Below are 11,965 nucleotides of genomic sequence, written 5' to 3' on the forward strand. Positions count from 1 at the left end.
AGAGGGGGAGCCGATGGCCATGGCACTGTTAGTTCAGCAGCTCCATTTGGGCTATTTTGCAGCTGACATTGATGATGACCAATGCCCCTGCCTAGCCTGTCATGGGCTGCTGCTGCATGGGGAAAACTCCAGGCAACGTGTAACAAGGGACATCAATTAACCCTTTAATCAAGCTACTGGGCTACCCACAGCTGGTGGGCTACCCGTTTGCCAAATCTGCATCCGTGAAAATGGGCCAGGGCGGACTGGCATGTCAGCTTGTAGTGAGAAATTATTATCAAGCCCAAGTCCAAACTTGACTCTGCTGAAATAATCCAGCCCTATATGTTGGCTGTTTCTCCTCTGTTTGCTCCTCTGCTTTGGGCTCTTTACCAAGAATGAAGATCTATAAAATCAGTGTTCAGATATCTAATGTATAACTCCTTTAAACACACTTAGGATATTACAGATCGCATTTGCCATTTCAGCCTTTTCCTGTCAATCTTTCTCCAGGACTGTATAAACCAATTTATTATTTTTTCTAGTGTGTAAATATTCCTCGGTTTCCTACTATTTACATTTTGATTTCCTGGTTGTAGTTTGAATGGTAATGTGGTTACTTAGGCTCTCATACATAGACAAAATAAGGGGAAAGTCAGTCTGTTATTCCATGTGGTGGATTGGCATCTTTGCACCAAGGTATGAGAAAGTGCACAGCTCATGCAATTCAAGCTGGCATCAAACCTATACATATACTCCAGAGATTGGGATAGATTCCATTCGTACATATAGTGGGCATTCAGAGAGTTTCTGTGGATTTCCCAGGCCTCAGTATGCAGTTTAACTGTTGAAGAAGAACAGATTTATGAGTCAACTATATAATTTTCAAGCAATCTTTACTGTTAGTGACTGAATTAAGATAAAATGCTTGCAAAGCTCGCTTAAGATTATAAATGAATTTAAAGACATAGTGGAAACATTCTGACTCAACGTCATTTACTGTACTGCATTCACTCCCATTTTTCCTGGCTGCCTCATTGTTATGCCCCATTCATTAGGTGGAGTGACAGACAGCCATGAATCACTCCCGTCTGCTCATCATCTGAACATTACAAGGTATGTGAAAGAAACCCTGCTGATTTACCCCTCCCCCAGTTCCTTTACCTTTGCTCCCTCAGAGGAATTCACAGGCTTCCACTTGGCAGCTCCTTTTTGTACTATGAACAAGGTTAGGAACAGATGTGGAGAAATGCGAACATTCTTCCCTGTACACCACCCACCCTTTTGCCATGCTCCTTATGGAATGTATTTTATAAAGATTTCCAAGATGGCTAAAGCTGATTACACAGTGACAAATTTCTCACAGGAATTCCTATACTTTTGTGAAGCAGAGCCAGACAATGCAGTGTCTCAGAATGTTGTACTTACTCCATTTCAATCGTTGGTTTTAATAAGCTCTCTGCCACTGCATTAAATTTTAATAAAGAACACTTGGTAATACTAGAATGGTGAAGGGAAAACTTGTAACATTAATGAAGCTGTTTTGTGATTTTACTGGGGCCTGGAAACATCATGAGTAACATTGCCTGTACAATTAGGGAAGTGAGCAGCATGGTAACAGTAAGTGTCATAATTCTTTTCATAATGCTGATATAAACATTAACTAGAAAACTGCATTATCATCTGGAGCCTGATGTGAATAGTAGCCTGCAAGACAAAAACAGAAATGCATCCTGCTGAGTGACACTTATAAGCAATGTCAAAGGCCTGTTACCCATAAATACGAATAACAAAGCTACAATATGTAGTTTGATTGTAAACATTTAAAACAGGCTTGTAAAATGTTCAGGACATTTCCTTGGGGGTCATTTTAACTTTCAGCAGTGGTGTAAAATGGCTGATTTCGGACTGGCCACACATTATAACGAATATAAAATTGGAAACTCAATTGCCTTTTTAATGCTTTCTTTCTGCATACTTTTCACCTTTGAGTCACCATTAAGCCAAGAGTTTCTGCTATAGATACAATCAACAATTGGGACACAATATGCACTCAAATTGCTGAGCGTTCAGAAGTGTTTTGTTTTTTGCTTGGGTTTCTTCTTGTACTCATCTGTACATTGTTGAAGACAAATCTACTGCAAGCCAATACAATTTGACAGGGTTTGGAGCATCACTTTTAAAAAGATATATTCCTGTTCTAAACATATTCCTTGATATATTTAAGAGTCATAGCCTGATGCAATTTTCTTCATACAGTTGAAAACGGGATATTCTCACAAATAAGAATTTTTGTTAAGAATTTCTGGTCTGTGAGTCACCCAGTTTCAAAACCTGGAAATAACTTCATAAAAGTTACACAAGACTTACATTGATCCACAGTATTTTGCTTCTGATTAGCATTATAAACTTAAAATCAATTTGAATTCTAGACTTCCTTGAAAGCCGAGCATAAAATTGAAAGGGGGATTGATTTTCTCTGCGTGGATGGCCGGTTTTTCTGGAGGTAGGAGTTATGAGATGGGGGTGCATAGCTTCTAGTGGCATGTTATTAAACTAGTCAAGGTACTTTGACCAGACCCAACTTATATTTGAAGTGCTTCCTTCCTTTTACTTTCATTTGGCTAAATTTTGGACACGGAAAATAAAGCATAACCAAACTAAAACTATGCATTAACAATTATTTTCTTTTGCTCTCCTAAAATTTCTACTTAAGGCACACTTCCTTTATTTTCATCAAACACAATATTTTATATTTATCTGCATTAACTTGCAATACACCTGGTGTATACGTTGAGACAACAGAGTAAAAGATTTGTCTTGCATTTGCTGTAAAGTCATATCTGACACAAAAATGCTCAAAACATCTGATAGCTATAACATTAAAAAAAACGTAATTTTATTCCCTTCCCTCTATTTAAAACATATAAATTGAACATACATAAGTCAATCGATTATTTCAATGTAGTGAGCACATTTCACCATTATTTCAATGCAATTCAGGAATTTTGCAATCCTCTATGTAAATAAAGACTGTTCACTTAGTTCCTTGTTACAAAATAAGAAACATTAATTAATTCAATACAATTATTTTCATATACGATAAAAATGAAATAAAGTTGAATGATTTTTTTTCCTGGATTCTCTGCTTTTACTGCATCAGGAGAGTGCACAGTCCAGCAATGTTATCTTCCAAGCCAAAAGGCAGTTGTATAATGACAACCGGATAAGGGAGGAGTTGAATGGCATTTCCACAGCATCTTGTTTATGATTACATTCTTACAGAGAGCACAGATAATCTTATGTTTTGCTATTAAGAGCGAATGTGCCAGGAATGATCCACATCGATCTAATACTGTCAGGAAACAAGCTATTAAGAATGGGAACTATTCTTTGCAGTTTTGTGCTTGAGTTTCAGCCATGGCAATTAAATTCAGATTACCATTTTAATAACTTTCATCAAGGGCTACACGGTGGCTTGGTGGTTAGCACTGCTGCCTCACAGTGACAGTAACTTGGGTTCAATTACACCCTCGGGCAACTGTCTGTGCGGAGTTTGCACATTCTCCCACATTCTCTCAAGGCGTTCTGGTTTCCTCCCAAAGCCAAAGATTTGTAGGTTAGGTGGTTTGGCCGTACTAAATTTCCCATAGTATCCAGGGATGTGCAGACAAGGTGGGTTAACCATGGGAAATGCAGGGATAAGATAGAGGGCTGGATCTGGATAGGATGCTCTTCAGAGGGGTGGTGTGAACTTGATGGGCTGAATGGCCTACTTCCACCTTGTAGGGATTCTATGATCAAATGATCGAGCAGAATTTGCCCTAACATGGTGCTAGTACATAGTCTGTGTTTGGAAAGCAAGAATTGAAATTCTTTGCCCACTCCTATTCCCACTCTAACCACAACCACTTGATTTTATCCACAGGGGTAAGATTCTGCTGTGGTCTGGAATCCCTGCTTAGAATCACAAAATATATAAGTTCAAGCTCATTCAGATGTCATTTAGTCTATTATGCCAGGACTGGTGCTCGCTCTATAAATGGAGCTATTTAATTTAATCCCATTTCCCCATTCTTTTCCTATAACTTCATTCATTATGCCCCTTCAAATAATTATACAGTTAACCTGAGTCACCAAATTGTAAAGTGTACCATGATATAGTAATCCTCTGTAAAAAGATTTTTCTCTGAGGAAAATTGGATATTTGCGGATGGCGTAGAAGTTAAAAAGTTTCCTTCAGAGAGAGAAATCGAATCAGCAAGTTAGGTAATTCTGAGCTGTTCTTCTTTGTAACCCTCAGTAATCCTTGTTTTCAATGTTTAGCTCATGTTTGTAATTTTTGAATGCCAGTATGTTGCTACTAGTTACATTCTTATCGCAGATTTTGCAACCAGTATTATGTCTGTCTTGTGTTCCCCTTCTCACATTTCATAGGGATAATTTTGTTCTGCATTTTTCACTGATTGTCTCATTATTGTCTCTGATTTCTTTGCTAGCACTATCTCAAGCAAAAAAAAAGCTGCTGATAATTTCAAGCACTTTTAGGTCATGGCTACATGATAAATGTAGTACAGCTTCAAGATTTACCTCAAGTCATGAAACACCGTTTTCTTACTGTGCCAGGACCCTATATATTGTTTTCCAGTTTGATTTTAAGGAGACCATAAAATGATTGGAGCAGAAATTAGGCCATTTGGCCCATCGAGTCTGTTCCATCATTGGATCATAGCTGACAGGTTTCTCAAAACCCATTTTCCCACTTTCTCCCAATAAACTTTGACCCCCTTGGCAATCAAGATCTTATCTATCTTTGTCTTAAATATACTCCATGACCTGGCCTCCACAGCCCTCTGTGGCAATGAATTCCACAGATTCACCACTCTTTAACTAAAGAAGTTTCCCCTTATTTCCGTTCTAAAGCACTTGCCTTTACTCTAAGACTGTGCCCTTGGGTCCTCATTTCTCCTGCCAATCTTCCCAACATCTCCTCTGTCCAGGCCGTTCAGTATTCTGTAAGTTTCAATCACATTCCCCCTCATCCTTCTAAACTTCATTGAGTGTAATCCCAGAGTCCTCAAATGTTCTTCATATATTAAGTCTTTCATTCCTTGGATCATTTTCATGAACCTCCTCTGGACCTGCTCCCGGCCTGAGGTATGGGGCCCAAAATTGCTCACAATACTCCAAATGTGGCCTGACCAGAGCCTTATAAAGCCACAAAAGTACATCCCTGCTTTTACATTCTAGTCCTCTTGAGATGAATGACAACATTGTGTTTGCCTTCCTAATTACTGACTCAACCTGTAAGTTTATCTTAAGAGAACCCTGGACTAGAACTTCCAAGCCCTTTTGTACTCCAGGTTTCTGAATTTTCTGCCCATTTAGAAAATAGTCCATGCCTCTTTTTCTTCCTACCAAAGTGCACGAGCTCACATGTTAATAAGCTTGCTCCTATTCTTGTTTTCAATTGAATGGCCCCTTGCACCTTACTATTCACCTTGTGAATTTTATTAACAGCAACTCACTGTTGCCTTGTTTCACACTGTTTGCTAATGCTTACTTATTCATTGTTCTCCTCCTGCAGTTTGTCATTGATGCCTTATGATGACTGACCTCAAACTGTGGGATAATTATTAAACTTCAGCAAGAAACAATGTGGAAACAGTGGACCCATAAAAGGAGTCTGTTACTCAGAATACAGGAATTACATTGGTTAGTGGGTGAACATCTCTCTCTTAAATAGAAATGTTAATTTCTCTGAACATTTTGAAAGGACACAGAAATAACTGAAAGAATGAAGTGATCAAGTTCTGCATGTGTCCTTGCATAACTTCTCAAGTTCAGTCATGTTATTTTATAGGGACAGGAAATCAGCAAGAACTAATTTTTATTTACCTCTTACTGGGATCAAATACTGACAGCATCTGGGACACAGTTAGCTGCCGATTCTGTCAACTGTGAATATGTCATCTGAGGAGAAGTAGAAAATGATAAAAGTACGAAAAGGCCCTCCATCGTGTGATGAACTACAACTGATACTGTTGGACTTCATTTCCACTGACACCTGCCTATCTCCACCTTACTGCTCAGAAGGTCACTCTGAACATGGGTGTGAGTTTTTTAAACAGCTATCCTCCAATTTCTTCCCTAAGAAAGAGTTGTCTGATGTTTAAAAACCATTGGAAGGAGCACCTTGGCCACTTATCGAGGACTATTTGTTTTCAATTTTCTGGTACTGATGGATGTTCTGTCTTTTGTACCAGCATCATCTGCTAAACCAAGGACTCTTAAAGGGAATGCTGGCAGCATCTCAAGAAAAGGCCCAAATTCACTTCTGTGGAAATACTGTAGACCATTACTAGCCAGTACTCTAATCTCTCTCAGTCAGGGTTCTAATCAACAGCATTCATCCTAAACATTAATCCTTTTTAGGAGCTGATAGTCCCGCTACTTATTTTCAGAGGTTTCAATGCTATTCCTGATTTTTGGCATTGATAGCTTTGTAGGAAATGTAGATGCTGTGATTTGGAGGAATTTCAGATTTTAGTATTTGTTGTCAGTACAACACTTGACAGCTAATGAAGTACTTTTGAATGTCATCACTATTATAGTGGAAATATGCAACAACCAATTGATGCACCGCATAGCTCCAAAAACAGCAATATGGTATGAAGGTGTAAGGGGTACTGTACCTTTAAGAGAGTTAAAAGCTAGCAAACTACCTGACAGCATCATGTGTTCTGAACAAGAAACAATGTAACCTTTTGGTCCAGTAGCTGGTGCAGCTGGTTGCCTGGACACAAAAACATATTCGAATGCGGCCAATCATAAATTAAATCATACCCCAAAAAATACCAGACTCCAGTCAAGTTTGAATTTAATATATCGACAATATCAAAAGCCAATGACACAATCCAATGCTTTGGGGGTATAAGACTGGGAAAACGTGAACAGTTGAGAGAGAACCGCCAAACCACCAACATCTGCAACCTGCCCGGAAAATTAGCTCTCTTAAAGATACATTTATCTAGCAACCACCTGTGAAAGAGAAATCCTAAGAAGAAGAAAATCTACAGAGGAAGATACAAAGGGAAGATTCAACAGCTGCCTGGTTTTGAAATTTGAATTTTTGGTAAATCTTACTTGGGGATTTTATCGGACTAGTATTATAGAAGAGTAAGTAAAAGCTAAGTTCGAGGAAGGAGTTGTAAATAGTTGATAGTTAATTATTCTCCATTATACTTGAAGAAATAAAGTTGTTAATTTGTACTTTAAATAATTCTTGGCCTCTCGAATTTTCACAGATTGCTGCATGGGATAAATCTTTTCTGTGTTGCTGGTTTAAATTAAGGAGGAGGGTTTGCCCCGTATTGTAACAGTTTGGGAGCTTGTTGTCGGGATTTGAACAAGTTTAGACAGATTTGAATAGATTTGGGGGTACAAAAAGTCCCAGCAGATTTAAACACCTGCAGGTTATTGTTCTAGATCTTCAATAAGGCAGTTTGTTTAATTTTGGTGACTCATGATTGATTAAATTAAAAGTGAAAGAAATAGCTCTTAAAATTGCTAAAGAGGTTCTGGGATTTGAAGATCATTCTCAAATTTGCCAAGAAAGTTTAGAAGGAAAGAAAATGGCCAAATTTTAGAAAGCAAATAAGTTAGGTTTGGGTTTAACCAGGGGCAAATGTAAAGCTGAAATTATCAGGGAGGTGTGTCAGAGAAACAGACAAGTGCATTAGAGGTAGAAAAACTTAAATTACAATTGAGGAAAATGGAGTTAGAAGATAAGCAAAGAGAGAGAGAGAAAAGAGAGAGGGAGAGAGAAAGAGAAAGAGAGAGAGAATAGAGGGAGAGAGAGAAAAAGAAAGAGAGGGAGAGAAAAGGTTCTAAACTGAGCAAAGAGACCGAGAAGAAAGGGAGAGAGAAAGCTAGAGAGAGGAAAAAGAAAGAAGGTTCTTTGCTGAGCAAAAAGAAAGTACAAAACCAAGAGTTGAGTGCAATGGTAAGATTTTACCACAGGTTAAGGAAGCCCAAGAGGACAGGAGGTGAAAGGCTTCAAGTGTTTTCATTGTAATGGAGTGAGACACAGAAAATTACAGTGCCAGTGGTTTCAGAAGGGCACTGGGAAAAGATGTTTTCACTGCCAGAAGGTTGGACATATAAAGTCACAGTGCTGGTCATTAAAGAAAGGCATTGTGGGAAAAGGTGGTAGAGGAGATTGTAGCTCTCTTCACACTGTCTGGGCTACCCAGAGAGATTCAGTTGGACCAAGGGTCAAACTTTACTGCTAGGCTTCTTAAGGAAGTTATGGTTAGCTTAGGTATACAGCACTTTAAATATAGTTCGTATCATCCTGAATCCCAGGGAGCTTTAGAAAGGTGGCATCAGACCTTGAAGACCATGTTGAGAGCACACTGTCAGGGTTACCCAAATGATTGGGACGAAGGTATCCCATTCAAATTGTTTGCCACTAGAGATATCCCAAATTAACCTATTCAATTTACCCCATTTGAGTTAATATTCAGACATGAAGTGAGAGGCCCTTTGAAATTAAATAAACAAAAATTGACAGGACCAAAGTCAGAGATCTCACACTTAGATTTATGTATTGGAGGTGAAAGAAAGATTAAATCGAATAGGTGAGTTAGTTAAACAGCACCTAAAGAGGGCACACTATAGAATGAAGCTAGGTGGCAGATGAAAGCTCTGAGACTTGGACATTTTCTCGAGGGGGTGACATGTTAGTACTGTTACCAATGACAGGAGATCCCTTTGAAGTCAGGTTTAGTATCCCTATCAAATTGAGAAAACGTTGAGTTAGGTGAAGTATCTAATAAAGATGCCAGATGGAAAGAAAGGTATTGGGTATGTCATGTAAACATGTTGAAACTGTATTATACTAGAGAGAAAAAACTGGAGAAACAGGTGCTAGTTACTGCCCCACAGTGTGAGGAATCAAATCCAGATGATGTGGATTTTGTTGTGCCTCAAAATAGACTAAAAAATGAAGAAGTCCTTGAGGAGTGAGATAGGTTAGTAAGCTATCTGTCTCAGGAGCATAAAACGCAGTTGAAAGATTCATTACTGCAGTATAAGGACATATGTAAGAATCAGATGGGGAGGACTAATGCTTTTGTACATGAAGTAGACGTAGGGAATACTGTTCCAATAAAATAATACCCCTATCGGCTTAATCCTTTCAGAGCCAGACCAGGTCCGGATGGAGATAGAGACCATGCTTGATGAGGACATCATCGAACGAAGCCAGAATGAGTGGAGTTCGCCGATCGTCTTAGTTCCCAAATAGGATGGGACTCAACGATTCTGCGTAGATTATTGGAAGATCAACGCCTTAAAAAATCAGACTCATATCCAATTCCTAAATTGGAGGACTTTATTGAGAAAGTCAGACAAGCCAGTTACATCCCCAAGTTGGACTTAATGCATGGTTACTGGCAACTACCTTTATCAGAGACGGTGAAAGAAATTTCTGTGTTTGTACCTCAAATGGGCTATATCAATTTATAGTGATGCCCTTTGGAATGAAGAACACACCCGCCACATTCCAAAGACTCATGAACAGAGTTGTGGCTGGGTTAACAATCTGTGCAGCCTATTTGGATGATGTAGTGATCTTTAGTTAGTTCTGGAAAGATAACGTGGTACAGTTGGCAGAGCTCTTTGAACGACAATGAGAAGCAAAACTGGTGATAAACTTAAATAAAACTGAATTCACAAAAGCAGTGGTAATGGTCTTGGGACATAACATCGGTCATGGAAGGTTGACCCCCCGGAATGCAAAGACAAAGGCCATTGAGGTATTTCCATGACCAACCTCGAAGAAAGAGGTGCTTCGATTCTTAGGATTCAATGGATTCTATCGGAAGTTTGTTCCAAACTTCAGCAGTGTAGTGACACTGTTAACCGACTTGATGAAGAAGGACACAAAGTTTCGGTGGACAGAACAATGCCATTTAAAAGCAATATTAACCATCAAACCAGATTTAGCTACACCAAGCCTTTCAAAAGTTTTTAAGGTCGCCATTGTGACATTGGAGTTGGAGCTGTACTCCTACAGGAAGATGAGAATGCTTAACATCCACCAGAGGAAATACTTCACAATCGAAAAGAGCTATTGAGTTTGGTACTGGCCTTACAACATTTTAATGTGTATATCACGAATATTGTGTCGAAGATGGTTGTACACATGAATCACAATCCTCTTACATTATTAGAATGCGTTAAAGGCCAAAATATGAGACTATTTCATTGGAGTCTTATGTTACAGACTTCTAATTTTTAAAAATCTACATATTGCGGGTCATAAGGCTGTAATCGCAGATGCATTTTCATGGATTTAACTGATAAAGTTTACATGAAATTTGTGTTTATTTAATGTTTTATAGTATATGGGAAGAAGTTAAGGTAAACTTATATTAAATTTTCTGTATGTTAAGGTAATGCCTTTAAAGAACAGGAATCATTTTATTATGATGGTTCATTTTTTCTTAAGGGTGGAGGTGTAAGTTATGAAGGTGTAAGGGGTACTATACCTTTAAGAGAGTTAAAAGTTAGCAGAACTACCTGACAGCACCATGTGTTCTGAACAAGATATAACATAACCTTTTGCTCCAGCAGCTAGTGTAGCTGGTTGCCTGGAGACAGAAACAAATTTGAAAGTGGCTAATCAGTTTAAATTATACCCCGGAAAATGCCAAACTCCAATCAAGTTTGAATTGAGTATATTGACAATATTAAAAACCAATGACACAATCCAATGCTTTGGGGGTATAAGACTGGGAAAACGTGAACAGTTGAGAGAGAACCACCAAACCACCAACATCTGCAGACTGCCCGGAAAATTAGCTCTCTTAAAGGTACATTTATCTAGCAACCACCTATGAAAGAGAAATCCTAAGAAGAAGAAAATCTACAGAGGAAGATACAAAGGGAAGATTCAACAGCTGCCTGGTTTTGAAATTTGAATTTTTGGTAAATCTTACTTGGGGATTTTATCGGACTAGTATTATAGAAGTGGGAATATTCACTGGTGATTGCACTCTGTCCAAGGACCGCAATCAAACAAAATACTTCATGCAAGGCTTCTGCTTGGAGATAGAGGATTATTTAATTAACTTGTAGATTTTGTCACAACACAAAACTAAAATCGCCTGGAGTGGGCTTTGTCTATAATTCAGCTGCTGCAGTTAATACAGGTAAATTTTGTGACTTCCCAGTTTGGAACATTATACATTAAAGTCACACATCAGGAGTTTGGATGCCAGGGCTTGTCCACCCATTGCTGCAGGCTGTAGCAGCTTTGATCCACACTCACCTCCATGGCTGAATTCTCAATGCATGGTCATGTTCCGTGAAGAACTATCCTAGAAGTTTTAGGTTATAGCATTTACTCATTTGCATCCTGAATGAATTGTGATGTTGACAAAGCAAAGGGAATCCCTGAACTAATTTCTACACTTTCGGACAACTCGTTCTTACATTAATGTTTTTGACATTGTTACAAAGTGAGCAGAATACAAAACAATGAATGACATTTCAAGTAAATGAGTGTGACTGAAATGCAATGCAAGTAAGTTAAGATATTCCCTGTACAATGTCAATCAATAGAGGATATTACCTTCAGCAAATGCAACTTTAAAGTCTGCAGTAATAAGTGTCTGAATGTCTCCAATCTGGAGTAGTATCTATTTATTTAAGTTCCTCCAATGTCTATTAATGCACTAATGTTTAACAATTGGATACACAGCTTGTGACAGATTGTGTCAGCATTGCTTAGATAAAGGGGCAATGTGCCAAATAACCTTGTTGGCTGCCCTAGAAGAATATTAAAATACTGGCAAACTGCAATATTTACTTAAGAACAAAAAAATCCCTGAATTCACATATTTGTGTCTAAATATCTTCATGATCTTGCTTCTCCTTATCTCTATTCTCTTCCAAATTTTCACTTTTCTAAAATATT

At 38.3% G+C, this 11,965-nt stretch overlaps 1 protein-coding gene across 1 annotated transcript in view; it reads left to right on the plus strand.

Moving 5' to 3' along the window:
- The window catches only part of bpgm (2,3-bisphosphoglycerate mutase), a 74,992-nt gene extending 64,618 nt beyond the window's left edge, over nt 1-10,374 (plus strand). The window contains exons 6-7 of the transcript XR_015761169.1: nt 5,567-5,694; nt 9,186-10,374. The gene's annotated coding sequence lies outside the window, so the exon portion shown is untranslated. The remainder of the gene's footprint in view (nt 1-5,566; nt 5,695-9,185) is intronic.
- The last annotated feature ends 1,591 nt before the right edge of the window (nt 10,375-11,965 follow it).

Source organism: Chiloscyllium plagiosum, unplaced genomic scaffold (genome assembly GCF_037043375.1).
Source record: "Chiloscyllium plagiosum isolate Xiang-an unplaced genomic scaffold, Cpla_swu_hap1 HiC_scaffold_23, whole genome shotgun sequence".
Lineage (NCBI taxonomy): Eukaryota > Metazoa > Chordata > Chondrichthyes > Orectolobiformes > Hemiscylliidae > Chiloscyllium > Chiloscyllium plagiosum.